Genomic DNA, 20,238 nt, shown 5'->3' with positions numbered 1-20,238 from the left:
TCGAGGTGTGTTACTGGAGGAATGTTAGCCTATGGGCTAGGCACTTGGTATCAAGGTGTGTTCACAGGTGGTTTAGCTCGTTTGAGCATTTTTGGTGTGCTTCGGTGGTAATGCGTATCTGTATATGTTATACCATTCGTCAGGCTGAATTTTAATGGTTAAATGATTTAATGATGATAGTTAACTGATATTTGGTTATGATTTCTTGTGAAGGACTTGAACAAGTGTTTATGGTTTTCGATATTTTATTGTGACTTGTTAACGATTGATATTGTATAAATGAGGTGATTAAATGACTTGTATTTATGAAACTCACCTATTGAATGGCTGTGATTGACAGGGTTAATGTTAGCTATTGATTTTGTTAATTATAAAATTATGGTTATACGATAAGTTATAATGTTTCAACCTGTGAACTTACTAAGCTCTTAAAAGCTTACTTGTTTTGTTTTTTCCTGATTTCTTGTAAATCTTGTTTTGCGAAACCAGGCAATCAGATCAAGTGGAAGATCACACTATCCAACTATCTTCAGTAGTCTTTGGAAATGTTTATTTTGGGATATGTGGCATGTAATAGGAGTATCTCGTATATGTTTTAAGTACTTATTACAAGTGGTATGTTTTATACTTGTGTGATGAATGTTTTCTTTAAGTTAATATTTTGCTTGTTCATGGTTTGCTATGAAAATCCAAATCTGGTGCGGAACTTGTCATGTAATAGGTGAAATTGTATAAGTTTTGATTGTTTCATATATGTGGTAATGGTTAGATTGATAAAATAATGTTTATGTTTTGTAATAGTTTAATGTGATCATGTTCTAGACATTGTGTGATTATAGTGTTGTTATACTATTTGGCCACTTGGTATAAATCTTATTTAGGTGGTTAAGTTATGGTACATTTGAATGTAAATAGATGAGTAGAGAAATGGTAAGTTTTGTCTTGAATGTAAGGTAGTTTACGAGCTTATATGCTATCATTTGATATATGCTTGTGACATGACAACATAGCTTTAAATTTTGAATTGTTAATTTTGAATTGTTTAAGTATTTGAATTTTGGTGTCAATGATGAAAAATTGGTTAGGCACATATGTAACACCCCCCATGTCCAACGCCGGAATAGGGTATGAGGCATTATCAGACTTAAACATACACATTCATGCAAAAAATTGGCCATAAAATATCTTTTAATTCAAAACCTTTTAGACACATGCATGTCGTCCCTTATTTGGGTCTACGAAGCCCAAAATATTCATCGGAATTAATCTGGGACTAAACCGAGAACTTTGAAAAGTTTCAGGAAAACTTAGAAAATTTTCCCATGAAATAAGGTCACACGCCCATTTCCTTAGGCCGTGTAACTTTCTGTTTTTGACGTCAGCATACACATCGAACCACACGGTCAGGCCAACACCTGTGTCTCCAGGTCGTGTCCCTCACACGGTTGAGACACACAGCCGTGTCTCAGCCCACGTGGCCAACACTTAGGCTATTTTCCAAGCCTTCATGTTTCCCATAATCTCTTACAACCTTATGCACATCAAAATCGCAAATCATGGCATCATTTTAGTGATTAAACACTCTTTGTTAAGACATATCCTTAACATTAACATGTCCTCATACAAGTAGTGCATCTACTTATGCAATACCAAGTCTAGATTCCTTATTTCATATTCATAAGACTTGTCATTTTGATAACCATTTTTACCATTATACTATGGTTACCAACTTATCCATCAAGCACTCATGTTCAATCATTATCACATTGTGTTTATAACATGCAATTACTACATGGCTATGACCACCTCAATTGGTCATAGAGCAAATATCCAACACACATGTCATATTACTAACCATGCATGGCAAACAAACATAATCACATTATAAACATTAGACATAACATGAATAGTTAGGCTTACAAGCCATAATCAATATGAGCCACATCTCATGGCCATATACATATAACTCAATATAAGCCAACACAAATTGCCAAAGCAAAATAATACATGTCAATCAACTAGATTCCTATACATGCCACTCACTGGGAATTTCTAATATATACTTCATTATTCCAAAGGTAGCGACTTGATAGTGTGAAGCTGCCTCCAACGATCTCCAACCCCGAGCTAACCTAAAAACACTAAAGGAAAGGGAAGGAAGGGAGTAAGCTTTATAGCTTAGTAAGACCGTATGAAAATAATAAGCAATTTATCAACTTGCTTCTCTTGGTAATACAACCCCATTTGCATTTTTACTCATGTTCCCGTTAAGCTATTTTCTCAAGTCACAGTCACTAAATTATTTATATTTAGAGCTATGAAACTCCAAATTATATTACTCTAATTTTTTCTAAAACTAGACTCACATATTTTCTTACCATAAAATTTTCAGAATTTTTAGTTTAGCCAATTAGTACAGTTTATTCCTTAAATTTAACCCTTTTTTGCTGTTTGACAGTTCTGACCCCGCTTCCCTAAAAATTAATCATGTCATAATACAGGACTCAGGTGATGTTCCCATCTATTTATATTGAAATTAGACTCATTAAGAATTCTAAGAATATAAATTATAACCCATAACTATTTTTTTAAAATTTTAAATGATTTTCTCAAATCAGAATAGGGGATTTCAAAGTCATTCTGACTCTGTCTTACAGCAATTTAAATATTTCATAATATGAAGCTCTTTTGCTTGCACCATTTCTTCTATGTGAAGCTAGACTCGTTATGATTTAATTTCATATTTTATTCAGCCTCAAACTCAATTTCCAAAATTTTTGGTGGATTTTCAAAGTCGGACTATGGCTACTGTCCAAAACTGTTTTAGTGTAAATTAATGATACTAAGTTTATCACACCTTATTAATTCATTTTCACCAAATTGGTAAGGTTACGTATTCATACATCATAAATATAGACATATAATCACAAGGTCATCACAAAATCATTCTCATAAGCATGAATTACCTATTTACATCTTCACTAAATGTGTATAAAAAACTTGAATCATTTCTCATGAGCTTGGCATACATACCTGTGTTACTCAACATGCTCATATTCATTCCGTACTAATCATATAACATGAATTGAATTCACATCTCATCAATTTCATGCAAGTACCTATACCACTCACAATATGGTCATAACATTCCTTATTTAACTTAAACTGTAACTCTCACCGTTGAACCATTCGGAAAGCTATCGGATATTCACTAAGCCTCAAACATAGGGTATAATGCTGATGCCATGTCCTAGACATGGTCTTACACTGGCTCATCCATCAAGTCGATGCCATGTCTCAGACATGGTCTTACACTGACTATCGAAATCGAGGTTGACGCCATGTCCCAAACATGGTCTTACACTAGCTCTCACATATCCATGCCGATGCCATGTCTAAGACATGGTCTTACATTGACACATCTCGTAGCCGATGTATGTCCAAGACATCTCTTACATTCACTTACATCTCGAGGCCGATGCATGTCCCAGACATGTCTTACACTGGCAACACAAATAACCCGAATGCCATGGCATGAATATCCGAATTGTTTCTTAAGGTTCAAACGAGAATTCTACTATCTCAATATTCATCAAACATAATCATTTCCACAACCAAGCAATTCATGCTATATCAATTTAAACACATAGAATAACAATTTAGTTGTATTATTTACATACAACTTACTCGTTTCAATGGAATATCATATTCCATCAAATCTCCAAGCATTCGATCAACACATAAATGTTATTTACATTTGACATCCTTTCTTATATACAATATCATCAACCTAAACTTTAATACAATCATGGCAAGATATATTTTCAAGTATAATAACAATGGCATAAATATCATGCTCATTTAATCACACGGACTTACCTCAAATGCAATTTTGGCTAATTATTCTCTTTTTGTCTTTAACCACGCACTTTCCCGATTTAAGCCCAAATCTCGATTTTCTTGTTCTAATATGATGAAATTCACTCATTTAATCACTAAATAAATTTGGACAATCAAAATTCACATTTTTAACAAAATGACCATTTTACCCTTAGGCCCAAAAATCGATTTTTATCAAATTTCCTTATTTTCCAAGCCTAACCGACCAATTATTACTCTTATGACAACCCCAAATTTCCACTATTTCACGCAATTACAACCTATTTTATAACTTTTACAAAATGACCTTTTTAGGTGTTTTCCATGAAAATCCTTTCACAAAAGTTGTTTATTACACAACCAAGACTCATTTTCTTCCATAAAAATTCAGCAAACAACATAAATCCTTTCATGGAAAATCCCTAGACTATCAACCATTTCACAAAATAGTCCCCTCATTAGCTAGTTCATGCTACAAGGGTCCCAAAAACACAAAAATCAACAAAAATGATCATCAAAATCACTTACTTGCAGGGGACGGAAGTTGCTGAAATTTTGAGCTTTCGAAACCCCTATTTTTCTGGTATTTTTAGCGGGGGAAGGAAGAAAGATGAAAAGATGACATCTTTTTCTTTTTGTTTTATTTTAATGCCAAATAAGTTACCTAATACCCACAACTTTGACTTTTCAAACTCTTTCTCTCTATGGCTGGCCAAGCACCCTATTCAGGGTCTATTTTCACTTCAAACACCCCAAGTTTTGGTTCTCTAGCTATTTAACATATTTAGCTATCAAAACAAAACTTTTTTCCTTTATGCGATTTAGTCATTTTTCGCAATTAAGCATGCAATCGCTGAAATTATTTCACCAAAACTTTCATTCACACATATAATCATGCTATAACACATAAAATATCATTAAAAATAATTTATTCGACCTTAGAATAGTGGTTCTAAAGCCACTGTTTCGACTAGGCCCAAAATCTGGCTGTTACAACATAGGTTGATTGTTTTTGAGTATGTTTGATTGCATTTTGAAGCCTTGTAAACACGTGTTTTGGTATTTCTTGGCACCTAAGCTAATGGGTTGGGAGTGGCTTGTTTTAGGGGCAATCCAGGTAGCACACAGCCACCCCACACGACTGTGTGTCATTATTGTTTTAGGTTCAGATTTCACACGGTTTGAGACATGGCTTGTGACACGGTTGTGTGGCCCTATTTCGAATACTGGCACGGACAGACACATGAGTTGGGACATGGCCATGTGTCTATACTTCAAATGTCCACATGATCTGGGCTATGTCACATGGTTTGGCGACACGGCCGTATGACCCCCTGTTTTTAAAATTTTCATATTTTTCTAAAACTTTCTGTTTTGTTCCGAATTGGTCCCTGATTGTTCCCAAATTACTTTTAAGGTCCCGTAAGCCCGATTTATGGTCCATAATCACTTTATTTCTTGGTTTCAAAATCAAAATAAAATAGGATATGTGGTATAAAAATGGGGAATATATTCTCTTCTTTTTCCAAAAAATGCTCTTGGAGATTGTGTAATGCTTACTCTTAAACTATTTGTTTACACTATAGTAATATTCTTTGTTTCTTTCTTCATCTTCGAATTCCTATCTATTGATCAGGAACATAATCCTGGACGCGAAGAATAAAAAAAAGGGAGAGTTCCTTGCTTCATTTTTATAAATGGTATTAGGATTTGATCTATTCCACTACCAAATAGTTGACAAAATAAAAGCGTGGGTTGACTTAGATACAAAGTCTCCCAATCAAATATCTTGAGGTGGTTTGATAAGCATGAAAGTTTTATTGCACTTAGTGGTTAAAGTGTTACTTTTTAGAGATAAATATCGAATTTATCCAAGGGATTTTTTCAAGGACTAATCAATATGAGAATATATTGTTGTTCTCTAAACCTATAAATAAGCGTTATTCTCTTTTTGGAAAGTATTGATTTTAAGAATTGATTTTCCATTGAAAGTTTGAGCATCTTATTTTTTAGCTTGTTTATTTCTTTCTTCTTTTGAGTGATTGTTTCGTTGACTAGAGTGTTTGTAACACTTAGTCAAACCATCATTGGGTGAATATTGTGTGATTTGTGATCATTAGTTCTTTATTGGAGCTGCATGTACTTGTTTGAAAAAATTGTGAGCTTTAGCTAATAGGGAAAGAAGTGTACTTTTGAAGTGTTTGGTGATTGTATAAAGATTTATCTTGAGTGAGGCTCCACAAATGTAGGATTGTTGCGTTTGAACTGTGTAAGCAAAGATTGGTTATGTCTCTTCTTTTCTAATCTTATTTTTCTTATGTTGTTTGTTTTTGTTCTAATTATCGTTACAATGAACGGTAAGCAAATGTGATCTATCATATCTACAGACTAATTATTTTTCCAATGGTATCAAAGCTACAAAATTCTTTAGAGAATTGTACACCATGAAGCCATTCGAGGATTACCAAAACTTTAAGGGGTTGCTATGAAACCATGTGGAGATAGTTTAAAGGGACCTTTTTACAATAGATCACCACTACAAAACCTGTAACGCCCTATCCCGACCTGATTGTCGGGTCTGAGCTATAGGATTCCATAGTCGTTTTCGGAGCAACTATGCTTAAATACATTCAATTTATACCATTATACATTTAATTACAAGTAATATATGCATATAATATGATATACAATCATTTTCGAGTCTTTACGAGCTTACGAAAGCTCTATTGCTAGCCAAGGTCAAATTAAGACCAAATTGTAATGTTTTCAAAATCTTTGGTTGACATCGTGACTCTAGGGTTCTTCATCATGACGCTACATACTGACTTGATCTCTTCAGTACAATAATGTTTCAACACCGCGACGTAACCGCCTATTTCTAAATGGTACAAAATAGTACTCCTTGATTCTCAGCACAATATTCGATATCCTTTCTTTAAGATCGATTCTTGCTATCAAAAGCCGCTCACAATCTTTCTTGTATTAACTTAATTATACTTTTAGTCTCTTGAACTAGCTCGGGTCCCAAAATTTTCCTTTCATCTAATTTAGTCCAGTATAGAGAAGCTTGGAAAGCTTCATAAGGAGCCATCTGAATGCTAGCTTGGAAGCTATTATTGTATGCAAACTTAGTCAATGGTAAATCATCCTCCTAACTTTCTTGAAATTCGATACGACAACTTCTCAACATATCCTCAAGAATTTGAATAACTCGCTCAGATTTCCCATCAAACTGCGGATAATAAGAAGTGCTAAAATCCAAACGAGTAGAGCTTCATGCAATGTCTTTTAGAATCAAGATGTAAATCTAGGATCTCGATAAAAAATAATTAACATAGGTACATCGTGTAACTGCACGATCTCAGAAATATATAGCTTTGCAAGCTTCTAAAGAGAATAATCAGTACGTACCGGTAGAAAATGGGTCGACTTAGTGAACCTATCCACAATTACCAACATGAGTCCTTCTTAGTGGGAGTCAAAGGCAACCTACTAACAAAATCCAAAGTTATACGTTCCCACTTCCACTGAGGAATCTTAATAGGCTGTAACAAACTAGAAGAAAGTTGATGCTCAGCCTTCACTTGTTGACAAGTCAAACATTTAGCAACAAATTTAGTCACATCACGTTTCAAACCCGGGCACCAATACACTGTCTCAAATCATGATACATCTTATCTCCTCCAAGATGCATAGTGTAAGGACTACTATGTGTTTCCTGGAGAATAGACTGTCTGAACTCCTTATCATTTAGTCCACAATATCCTCTTCTGAAGTAAAGAAATCCATCAGAATTAAACTCAAAATCAATCGTCGAACCATCCTGAACCTGCTTGAAGTAAGGTAGAAAAGAAATATCCAAAGATTGCTTTTCTTTAATTTCACCAATCAACAAAGGATTCACTTGCAATTCGACCAAGATACTACCATCTTCGCACAAACTCTGTCTTGCGAACATAGCTCTAAGTACAGTCATCACCTTACGACTTAGTGCATCAACTACCACATTAGCCTTACCAGGATGGTACTTAATGGTACAATCATAATCCTTGAGCAGTTTAATCCACCTAAGTTGTCTTATATTCAACTCTTTTTGAGTGAGTATATACTTAAGACTCTTGTGATCCGTGTAGATAATACACTTCTCACCATAGAGGTAATGCCTTCAAATCTTGAGCACAAAAACCACTACTGTTAGCTTCAAGTCATGAGTTGTATAATTACAGTCATATGGCTTGAGCTGTCTCGAAGCATAGGCTACCACCTTTCCCTCCTGTATTAATACATATCCAAGACCAGTATGTTATGCATCACTGAAAACCATATAATCCTTTCCAGACTCAGGCTGAATAAACAGCGGAGCATTCGTAAAATTGAAAGGCATTACTAAGAACTCGTAATGACCATATCGAGTCTGAAATGTAGTCTTAGGCACATTTAATTCCTTGACTTTGAGCCAATAATAACCTGACTTTATGTCAATCTTGGAGAACACATTTTTCTCTTGAAATTGATCGAAAAAATTGTCGATTCTAGGCAATGGGTACTTATTCTTGATGGTTAACTTATTTAAGTGTCTATAATTGATATAGATCTTTATAGAACCATCATTCTTCTTAACAAACAATATTGGTGCTCCTAATGGCAAAAAACTTGGTCGAATGAATCCACGATTTAGAAGCTCTTGAAGCTGAATCTTATGTTCTTTAAGCTCTTTTGGTGCCATGCAGTAAAGATAGATGGACACTGGAGTTGTACCAGGAAACAATTCAATTCCATGCTCAACTTCAAGATTAGGAGGTATCCTAGAAAATTCCTCCAGAAAAACATCCAAAAATTCCTTTACAGTGTGAATGTTACTCAAAATGGAGCTACTAACACTAGTATCTAGTACATAAGCAAGATATGCCTCACATCCCTTTCTAACCATTCTCTCAGCAACAATAGCAGATATTACATTTGACAAGTAAACTTTACACTCCCTTACAAACACAATTTCCTTCCCACTAACCGTCTTTAGTGAAACCCTTTTTGAAGCATAATTTAGACTGGCTTGATGTTCGACCAACCAGTCCATTCCCAGAATTAAGTCATTCCATCAAATTGGCTAGAAATGTTTCACCTTGGACTTCTAGTGGACAGTTTCTATAGATTTTATTCACCACAATAGATTTCCCTAAAGGACTAACCATAAAAATAACACTAATGATATCTTCTATTGTAATTCCTAGTTTATCAGACATAGAGCAAGCAACGTATGAATGAGTAGAACCTATATCTATCAAGGAAAAGTACTGTACATTATTAATTGTAAAATTACTTGCGACGATATCAGTTGCATCACAATCCTCTCTGCGCCTCGCTGCATAAACCAAGGCAGACTGTCTCACTTCAGTATGGTTTGCGGCCTGACTAGATGTTCTCTGTCCTGTATTACCAGTTCTGTTATTCCCTCGTCCCCTTTGATTCTGATTCTAATTTGGTTACAGTGCTTGCCTCTATTCCTTCATACGTCGATAGTCCTTAATCTAATGCTCAAAGGGCCCACATCTCAGACATGCTCCTAATTTCCTCTAACATTCCCCTTGATGATGTTTCCCACAGTGGGTACATTCTTGAGTCTTGTTTCTAGTATCAATTGCAACCGATTTTTGTCGTTGTCTATTATCCTAGGCTCTCTTCACAGGACGTGGGTTAGAACTCCTTAAGCAAAATTCACTCTTAACCAGAGTTTTGATTTTATATCTTCTCTCACGCTCAATACCTTTCACCTCTTAACTAAAGTTACTAAAGCTACTTAACCACTACACCACTTCTCATGCTTGTTTAATAACTAACAACATGTAACACCCCTTACCCGTACCCGAGATCGGGACAAAGTGCAAGGCATTACCAGACACATACTCGGACATTTTGGAAAGACGAGTTATAAAATTTCATTTCCAAATTCAAACCAATTAAATAAAATCAAATTGTCCCTATTATGGGCCTACGGTGCCCAATCCGTGCATTATTAGCAGTCACGGACTAAACTAAAAACTATAGAAAGTTTTAATAAAATATTTAGGGCTATGCCTCACACGCCCGTGTAGGGGCAAAGCACACGCCCGTGTGTTAAGGGACACGCTCGTGCCCGTCACCCGTGTTGAATTATTTGATTTATTTTCCATTTCGAACCTACAGGGGTTTTCACACAGCCAAGCACACACCATTGTCCCTGACCTGTGTCCCTCACACGGCCCAGACACTACCATGTCATCGCCCGTGTCCAAAAACCTGAACATTCTATTTATGACATCATCACTCATTTGGGGGCACACGGCCAAGGCACATGCCCGTGTGCTAAGCCGTGTCCTCCACACGGTTGAGACACACGGTCATGTCTTCGCCTGTGTGTTTACTACCATGGAAACTAACCTCTAATTCTAGGTGCAGGGGACACACGGCCATACCACACGCCCATGGGGTTGGCCGTGTGTCACACACGACTTAGACACATGCCTATGTGTCTACCCGTGTGGACCATTTTGGAGGCTATTTTCTAAGCCTTTGGTCACCCTCAACCAACCATACATACCACTATGGTCTTTGGACATTTATCAAGGTAAAGTTGTACCCTTAAAATTTTTTTTTTGGCCAAGGTTATACACGTTACTACATGTGTCATTTTAAACTATGATCATAATACCCTCTTTGTTTTAGGGTTACTCTTTCAATAATTACATTTTATAACTCATGTCCCTTATGGCCTAAACCATTCCCAATTGTTTTGGCCATCATTCTCATGTTCATTCATGGAATAACACATTTGGCATTCACATGAAACATTCACACATAACCATGCACATTTAGTAGGTTTATAACCTACATCAAAATGAGCCATACCTCATGGCCATATACAAAATGATGTAAGCATATCATTCAAGCCTTTGCATTGGCTAGCCAAATGAAACATATAACAAAATAACCAAAAATCCTATACATGACATTATAACAAAATAAAAGTTTCTATATACCAAAATAAGACAAGTTGATAGTGTTGACAAAGTTCTGACCGTCTTCCAACCTTCTCGAGTCCTCGAGCTCTGTAAAATAAGGGAAAAGAAAGAGGGGTAAGCATTTACATGCTTAGTAAGTTCGGATAATTGGAAAATAAACTTACCGGTTAATTAGCTACAGCCGTATTAGGCAATAATTCCAACAAGTATGAATAGTTTCCCTATCACATGAACTCAATCATCAAGTTAGTCTCATATCACTACATCATGTCATTAGTCTTAAATGAGCTCATCAATTCAATATTTCCATTATGTATTTCTCATGTTAATCTCGTTGAATTTCTCAAAAATCTCGATGGATAACCCAATTACCGTCAAGTCATACAAGTGATCATCTCAAGTATGCACTCCCGCGAACCTTACGTCTTACTGCGGGATTACCAGTCCGGGCTAAATCCCCCGTAGTATCAACTCATAAAGCATTTTCGGGATTACCAGTCCAGGCTAAATCTCTTTCAACGAAAATTGCTCTCATAAACTTGGATCTGAATTGCCAGTCCAGGCTAAATTCAGTCCTCAATCGGATTACCCGTCCGGCCTAAATCCTTATTGCACCCATATTCTTCGGGAGGCTCGATCACTCAAGGAACACCCGTTCGGGGTAGATCCTTTCTACATTGAGATTAGTGGATTACCCGTCCGGGCTAAATCCTTCTCTGCAACACATGCAAGATCTCAAGTCATGTAAGCTATAATTTAACCATGGGATTTCCCTTTTTATTTCAACCGGGACATTTATCATCTTTTCATTTAAACTAGCATGTCTTATGGATTACCATGCGATGAATATCTAATTATCATACATTCAAGAACATGCATTATTAAGTATATTAAGAGTTTACTTCGGGTTATTCAAACTTACCTGGTAGTTGTTTCAGATTCGTGTCTCGGTTATTTTGAAACCTTTTGTTTTCCATGGTCGACCTCCGGAATTGGTTCCTCGGGGTCTATATCAATAAAATTAGACTATTAATACATCACATTTTTCATTTTAGGATTAAAAATCACCCCCGGGAAAAATGACCATTTTGCCCCTAACCTTTCACAATATTTACAATTTAGTCCTAAGGCTCGTATAATGAAATGCATGTAATTCGTTGGCTACTCAAGCCTAGTCGAATGTTATTCACACTTATAGCAGCCCATGTTTTTCCTTCATTCTATATTTTTCTACCCATTTTCACAACTTTTACAATTTAGTCTTTTAAGCCATTTCCATGAAAAACCACTTAGTAAAAGTTGTTTACCATTCTTTAAACTCCAATATTCCTTCATAAATAATCAAAACACAAGCATCTCATGCATGGGTAATTTTCTAAACATGAACCCTAGCATGAGATATGGGTAGAAATAGAAAGAGCATGTTACAAGGATCTCAAAAATATGAAGAACATTAAAAACAGAGCTAGGATTGACTTACTATCAAGCTTCAAATGTTGGAAAACCCTAGCTATGGAGACCCTTAGAATTTTGGCAACATGGAGAAGAAAATGAGCTGATTTTAGCTTGATTTTTCCCTTTTTATTTAGTTTATTACCAAATGACCAAAATGCCTTTCCTTACTAAACTTCAAAAATTTTCCATGCATGCCCATTTTTGTCCAAAAACTTAGAAATTGGGTAAATTACTCTTTAAGGACCTCTAATTAACATTCCAAAGCAATTTCATACAAATTGCTTCTAGAACCCAAGTTTTGCAATTTATTCAAATTGGTCCCTAATTTTCAATTGGAGACATTGTACATAGAATTTCTTCATGAAACTTTAACACATGCTTATTCTCATATCCTAGACCTCATAATGATCATAAAATAATTATTTTAACATTGGATTTTTGGTCCTGAAACCACTGTTTTGACTAAGCTCGAATTAGGGATGTTACACAACATTTAATATAATTATGGGATGTGACACTTATGTTCTGAAAATGAGGTATTTATATCCCTTAAAGATGGTGGGGGCTAGGTTATCTCCCCTTTTTATTCTATTTTTGTCTCTTTGGGAGTATTTAGGCCTCTTAATTTTTGTGAAGCTCTACTCCTTATGATTCTTAGTCATTATCAACAATTGATTAAGAAATGTGCTAAGCCCAAAAGCTGGTGTGGCATTCTTTAAATGTGGGGTTTCCAATCTGTTCCCATCTGGCTTAATGCTACGATTTTACTGCAACATAGGGGCTTCAGTCGTCAAAAGTCAGCATCTTTTTTCTCTACATTTCCAATATTCTACTAGCCATCTTCAAAGATAAAAATCCACATTTTTAGTATCTCATTTGGTAGAAATACATTATTAAAATAAAAACTTCAAAAATTAACTACAGAAACACTTTAACTCACTCTTATCTTGATAGAAATATAAGCTTAAGAGTAGTAAAATCACTTCATATCCTAGACTTATCACCGCCTCTCAATTGTCATATGAGGGGGAATTGAGACTCTCATGTATTGGATCCAATTATATGTGCTTCCTGGATTTTGATCCAGCACTTTATAATTTAGTCCAACCCAATATTTGTTTTCTATTTCCCAAAATAAATATTATCTATTTAATTAATTTAATTATTTAAATTAACTAAATTAATTTCTGAATTAAATAATTTTCTCAACCCACTTCTAATTCTGTTAAAATCATGACAATTTTACCGTAAAAGAATCTATGAGGAAATATATTTAACTTCCTTATTCAACATATTCGTAATGAATAATTAATTTGATTACATTTTCAAACTTCAATATTTAATTATAATTAATTAAATAATAATTTAGAAACCTTAAATTAATTCTCAAGTCATTTTTATACTTAGTGAGAAAATGCAAATATGACCCATTTCTCTAGATTCATCATTTTCATTCATTTCAGTTCATTTTTTTCTTCATGCTATTCATTTCTGGTTTCAACGAGCTCGCGGAGAGATAGATTGGACAAATATAATCAAGATTACAATGATTTATAATTAAGTTCCAACTCATCACCTATTAATTATAAATTTATTTAGTCACGAAGTCATTCCATTATAATATTGTTACTGAGCTCTCCCTAATTACATATCATTGTAAAAGCTACTTAACAAGTGTTCGTCTCATGATGGGTCATAAGCGTGTTACCCTCATAGGATATCCTTAATCCCTTTGGGATTAATTTGCTCTCCCAATATGATCATATTTTATCTCATGATAACTATTACATCTTCATTCACGAAAAGTGTAACGCCCCAATTTTTGGGTTTTCTGTGTTTCTGTGATTTTTAAAATTTGTGTGTGTTCTGGTTGGTTAAAATATATATTTTAGCAGGTTAGTGGGCCTTTGGAAGGCCCAAACTTAAGTTAAATCCGTGGTAGTCTTAGGAATTTTAATTTTATAAACAGGTGATGCAATTGGCGTTTGGGCTTTTAAGAGTGAAGGGGTAAAAGATAACACAAAAAGGAGTATGGTGTAGTGGCAAGGTGGCGCCACTTAGGGGACAAGGAAGTGACGCCATAGAGGAAGCAAGGGGTCCAAGGTTCAAGTCTTGGCTCTTGTAATATATTTTGGTTTTTCTTTTCAATAAATCTGGAAGCAAGTAGGTACACTTTAAAGTTTAATGTGTTGGATTTATGACACAAATAAGTTGATGGCCTAGTGGTGGTGGCGTGAGTTGGCATGTGAGAGGATTTTGGTTTGAATCCCTTGGCATGCAAAGGTTGATTATTTTGCTATGTTGGGACGGCAAGAGTTGGTGTTGGTTTTAAACTCTAGTGATGGAGGGATCCCACATCGGGAAGTTAACATAAGAGTAGATGGAGAGCTGGCTTTAAATAGAGCAAACCATGAAGAGAGTAGGCATAACCTTCTTGGCTGATCCCTTTCGCTTTGTGACGTGTTCGTTTGGGTTAGGGGTTAGCTAAGAGTGTTTGGAGCGCGGATTAACTGCAGTCTCCTAACAGGTTTGTGTTTCTCATTACTCTAGCAGTTGGATGGCTATTTCGGGTCACGATGGGCTAAAATGGGCCATGTGGTCCCAATGAGTCCGTAGGCTCAAGTGGATAAGTTATAGAATTACCGAAATACCCCTGTAAGGTAGAATTACCGAAATACCCTTGTAGGATAGAATTACTGAAACACCCTTGTAGGGTAGAAATACCGAAATACCCCTGTAAGGTAGAATTACCGAGATACCCTTGTAGGGTAAAATTACCATTTTGCCCCTAGGGTGTTAAATGACTATTTTGCCCCTCGTGCGTAAATGACTAACTTGTGTGATGATTGGGTTAGTTGACATGGATTTATGTTAGTTATCGTTAATTCGTAAGTCTAATGTGTTAGTGATCGATTGTAGGATTATTGCGTGGGAGATATCGTCATCAATCGTCATCAACCAGGTGTGTAAACGACACCCTCTCTTAGACTGAATCGGTAAAAGCCGAAATACCGAAACGTTGGTATTTTGTGAACTCACGAGCGTGTGAGTGCTCGTAAGATAGTTGTTAATGAATATGGTGCATTTGGATGATTAGAGTGCAGAGTGTGCATTTTCGTCCACAACGGTATTTTTGGGCTTAATGGGCCGAAAACGGGCTAATAGGCCAACGGGCCCACTTTGGTAAAAAAGACGAGGTAAGTACTTCTGATTACTTGGTAAACGTTAGAATGAGCATGAAACCTTAGCAATAGGTAATAATTACTGAAATACCCTTATACATGCAAAATTACAATTTTACCCCTAGGGTTATTTTTTTCTGAAAAGCATGATGTTCTGTTTCTGTATACGTATGCCATGACATATTATTTCTGTTGCATGGGACATGGGTTTATATTGATGGAGGAAGCGTTCTGGCAGCCTCGCTGCAATCTGGTGGCCTCGCCACATATATCTATTCTGGTGACTTTGTCACAATATCTGGCAGCCTCGCTGCAATTTCTGTGGTGTGTAGCGGTTGGGTGGGTCAAGTAGTCTCCCCACATGGTGTAAGGCTGGTACGGGGGTGTTATGGATGGCTTTGGGTTGGGATTTCTGCATTCACGATATATTTGTTCTGTATCTGCTATGGGCCTATGGGTTTCATTCTGATTTCTGTACTGGGCCAAGGCCCAGATAAGTCTGACTCTGAGGTTTGATTTGTTTTGGGCTATGGTTGGGTTATGTTACACACTGAGTTTACCGAACTCACCCTTTATTTTCATCTCTGTAGGAAATCCCTAACCATGTGGGCTTGGAGCTGTGAGGGATTCGGAGTGGCCACATCATCTGCAAAGTTGGTTTTTCTAAGTTAGTTTATTTTTATTATTTTATATTCTGATTCAATTTTGGGTTTTAAGTTGTAATAAGACCGCTATTTAAATTTCTTTTTCCGCTATGGTTTTATTTTCTGATTATATTTATACTATGTCGAAACTGCTAGTGTTAGGCTGCGCGGGTTTTCAAAATTAATGAACATTTTCCAAGACTCAACAAGCACAACAAATTGATAGCCTAAAGACTGATAAACCGGCTTTTCATTCAACTGCTGTTTTTACAAAGACCACCCCAATCACTTAAACCAACGAATGCATACTAAGTCGTAAGTCCATGTGACACGTCAAATCTGGCCAGAATGTTTGGGCCAGGTTTGGGGTGTTACATTCAGTGGTATCAGAGTCAAGTTGCAACAACTCAGTTGTGAAACGGGTCTAAAAATGGGAGTTTGTAGGGAAACACTAAATGAAGGTTTTCGAAAATCATTTTTTTTGGAACTTGATTATAAATTGTTTTCGAGAATGTTTCTAATATTTTCTCTTTACAAATAAATGATTTTAAAGATTAAAATCGGTTTTCTAAAATTAGGTTTTTTAGAAGGTGGCACACCGAATCTCTGACCCAAGTCTGTAAGTTTTCTAAGCCTTTCTGATTGTTTCTAAAATATCTGTTATATGCTTGTACAAAACCTTATCATGGTACTTTAGTTAGGGTAACACTGGAACTATAGAAACTCTGATGAGTAGACTGAGACTGTAGCTAGGCTACCGCAAAAGGAAACAAACTCAGACTCTGAATTACTGTTATTCATAAGACATTTGTAATAAATACTGAAATATTAAACTGATTCATAAAATTCTTAATTAGATAATATGAAATGAGTACATGAGCAGCTCGTGAAAGAGGCCGTGGACGTGACCGAGGTAATGCTCAGGCTGAATCTTCGTCTTCAGGACATGTGCCGGTAGCAGATGCACCGGTACCACCGGCAACGGAGGTAGAGTCTCATGATCGAGGTGTCGGGGACGATGCTCTGTCCCGGGCAAGGATCCGAGTTTTGGAAAGGGTTGTTGGAGAAAGTACAGAAAACGGAATTCGGGGGTCTATTTTTGAGCAGCTTTGGGCCAATGGAGCAGAGATATTTAGGGGTGTATCTGGTGTAGCTCCGAATGTGGCTGAGTATTGGTTAGAAGCCACAGAGCAGATTATGGATGATCTGGACTGCTCTGTGGAGCAGAAGCTGAAGGGAGCCATATCGTTACTCAAGGATGAGGCTTATCAATGGTGTCTCACGGTGAGAGATGGAACTCCTGCTGACAGTGTGACTTGGGAGCTGTTTAAGAAAGCCTTCAAAGGAAAGTATGTTGGGGCTAGTTACGTGGACACTCACCGAAAAGAATTTCTAAACCTGGTCCAAGGGAGTAAGTCAGTGGCTGAGTATGAGTCTGAGTTTCTGAGACTGAGCCGGTATGCTTCTGGGATTGTCGCTACAGAGTATGAGCGTAGCGTATGCTTCGAGGATGGTCTGAGAGATGAACTTAAGGTGCTGATTGCTTCGCAGAGGGAGTGTAACTTTGCTGCTTTAGTGGAGAAAGCTAAGATAGCTGAGGAAGTGAAGCATATAGAAAGACAGAATTGTTAGAAAGATCAGAACCGTTTTAGGAGAGATTCAGGACTGTCAGGTGGTATGAACAGGAATGTTAAGAGAGCAAGGGTAATGGAGCCAGTTCGAGCAATATTGATGAATGCTGTTAGACCACAGGGTTGTAGGAATTGTGGGAAGATGCATATGGGTGAGTGTCGGAAATGTTCTGGTGCTTGTTTCTGATGCGGATCTATGGAGCATAGGGTTAAGGATTGTCCCCAGGAACCAGATCAGGTTCAAGTTTTAGAGCAGAGGATCGCTCAAATAGTGAGGGGTGGACCACAGTTTCCGAGAGGATGTGGGCAAGAAAGAGGTGGTACTGGAAATGGTCGAGGAAGAGGAGCGCTTGACAGGGGTGCTGGATTTGCTGAGGCTCGTTAGCCGGCGTTGGTGTATGCAGCTCGTCGCTGAGAGGAGGGTGATGCACCTGACGTCATACTGGTACGTTTCTAATTTCCAGTATGCCATACACTGCGTTGAAAGATGTTGGATCTACCCATTCATATGTTGCATGTGCTATATCTGGGTTGCTGGGTGTGTGCTCTGAGGAGACCGTGAGTGGGGTATCTACACTAAGTCCTTTGGGTCACTCGGTTAGGGTAGATAAACTGTATAGAGATGTGCCTATAGAAACTCAAAGAAAAGTTTTCTCTGGAGATCTGATGGAGCTACCTTTCGGAGAATTAGATCTCATTTTGGGAATGGATTGGCTTGTTAAGCATAGAGCTACTCTGGATTGTGCTGATAAGCGAATAATATTAAAGACCACAAAGGATGAGGAGGTTTTGGTGATAGACGGGCATAGGGATTATCTGTTTAATGTGGTGTTGGCATTGAGAGCCGAGAAGTGGATTCGAAAGGGATGTGAGGCTTATTTGGCATTTGTAAGCCAATAAAAAACTGAGGATCTGACAGTGGATAAAATTAGAACCGTCAAGGATTTTCAAGATGTTTTTCCAGAGGAGCTTCTGGGTTTTCCCCCGAATCGAGAGGTTGAGTTTGGAATCGACTTGTTGCCTGGAACAGCACCGGTGTCCATTGCACCTTATAGGATGGCACCGAAGGAGTTGGTGGAGCTGAAAGACCAAATTCAAGAGTTATTGGATAGAGACTTCATTAGACTAAGTGTGTCTCCGTGGGGAGCACCAGTGTTGTTTGCAAAGAAGAAAGATGGGTCAATGCGGATGTGCATTGATTATCGGCAGTTGAACAAACTGACGATTAAGAACAAGTACCCACTATCGAGAATCGATGATTTATTCGACCAACTTAGAGGAGCTTCAGTATTTTCCAAGATTGATCTTCAATCTGGGTATCATCAGTTGAGGGTTAAGGAGGTGGATGTTCACAGGACGGCATTCAGAACTCGGTATGGTCACTATGAGTTCTTGGTTGTGCCATTTGGGTTAACGAACGCACCTGCGGCATTTATGGATCTGATGAATCGAGTGTTCCAGCCATACTTGAATCGAGGAGAAACATGATGAGCACCTTCGTATTATGCTGCAAGTGCTGAGGGAGAAGGAGCTTTATGCGAAATTCAATAAGTGTGAGTTCTGGTTGAGAGAGGTAACTTTCTTGGGGCATGTTTTCTCTGCTGAAGGGATCAAGGTGGAGCCTTGAAAGATTGAAGCGATTTTGGAATGAAAGCCACCGAGGTCAGTGTCGAAAATTCAAAGTTTTTTGGGTTTAGCTGGGTACTATAGAAGGTTTGTTGAAGGATTTTCTGTGATGGCAGCGCCTTTGAAAAAGCTTATAAGGAAGGGAGTACCATTTTTTTGGACTGAGAAACAACAGGAATCTTTTGAGAAGCTAAAGAAAGTTCTGACCGAGGCACTTGTACTGATTCAGCCGGAGACTGGAAAAGATTTTACCATATGCAGTGATGCATCACATGTAGGGTTGGGCTGTGTGCTGATGCAAGAGGGTAAAGTGGTTGTTTATGCATCTCGACAGCTTAAACCACATGAAGTTAACTATCCTACTTATGATCTGGAGTTGGCAGCGATAATCTTTGCGCTTAAGATTTAGAGACATTACCTGTACGGAGAAAGGTGTATTATATACATAGATCATAAGAGTCTTAAGTACTTGCTGACTCAGAAGGAGCTGAACCTTAGGCAGCAGAGATGGATAGAGCTGCTTAAGGATTATGACTGCGTGATTGAGTATCACCCAGGCAAAGCTAATATGGTGGCTGATGCCCTAAGTCGTAGAACTGTATCTGATCTGAGAGCCATGTTTGCTCGGTTGAGTTTGTATGACGACGATAGTCTGTTAGTAGAACTGCAAGTTAGGCCAACCTGGGTGGATGAGATTAAGGAAAAATAGTCAAAGGATAAGTCCCTGGTTTCTCGATTCTGGCAGGTTAAGAATGGGGATACTTCTGAGTTCGGACTGAACAGTGAGGGAGTTTTGTGTTACCGAGGTAGAGTTTGTATTTCG

The sequence above is a fragment of the Gossypium hirsutum genome, chromosome A13 (genome assembly GCF_007990345.1).
Source record: "Gossypium hirsutum isolate 1008001.06 chromosome A13, Gossypium_hirsutum_v2.1, whole genome shotgun sequence".
Lineage (NCBI taxonomy): Eukaryota > Viridiplantae > Streptophyta > Magnoliopsida > Malvales > Malvaceae > Gossypium > Gossypium hirsutum.
This window is presented reverse-complemented; position numbering follows the sequence as displayed.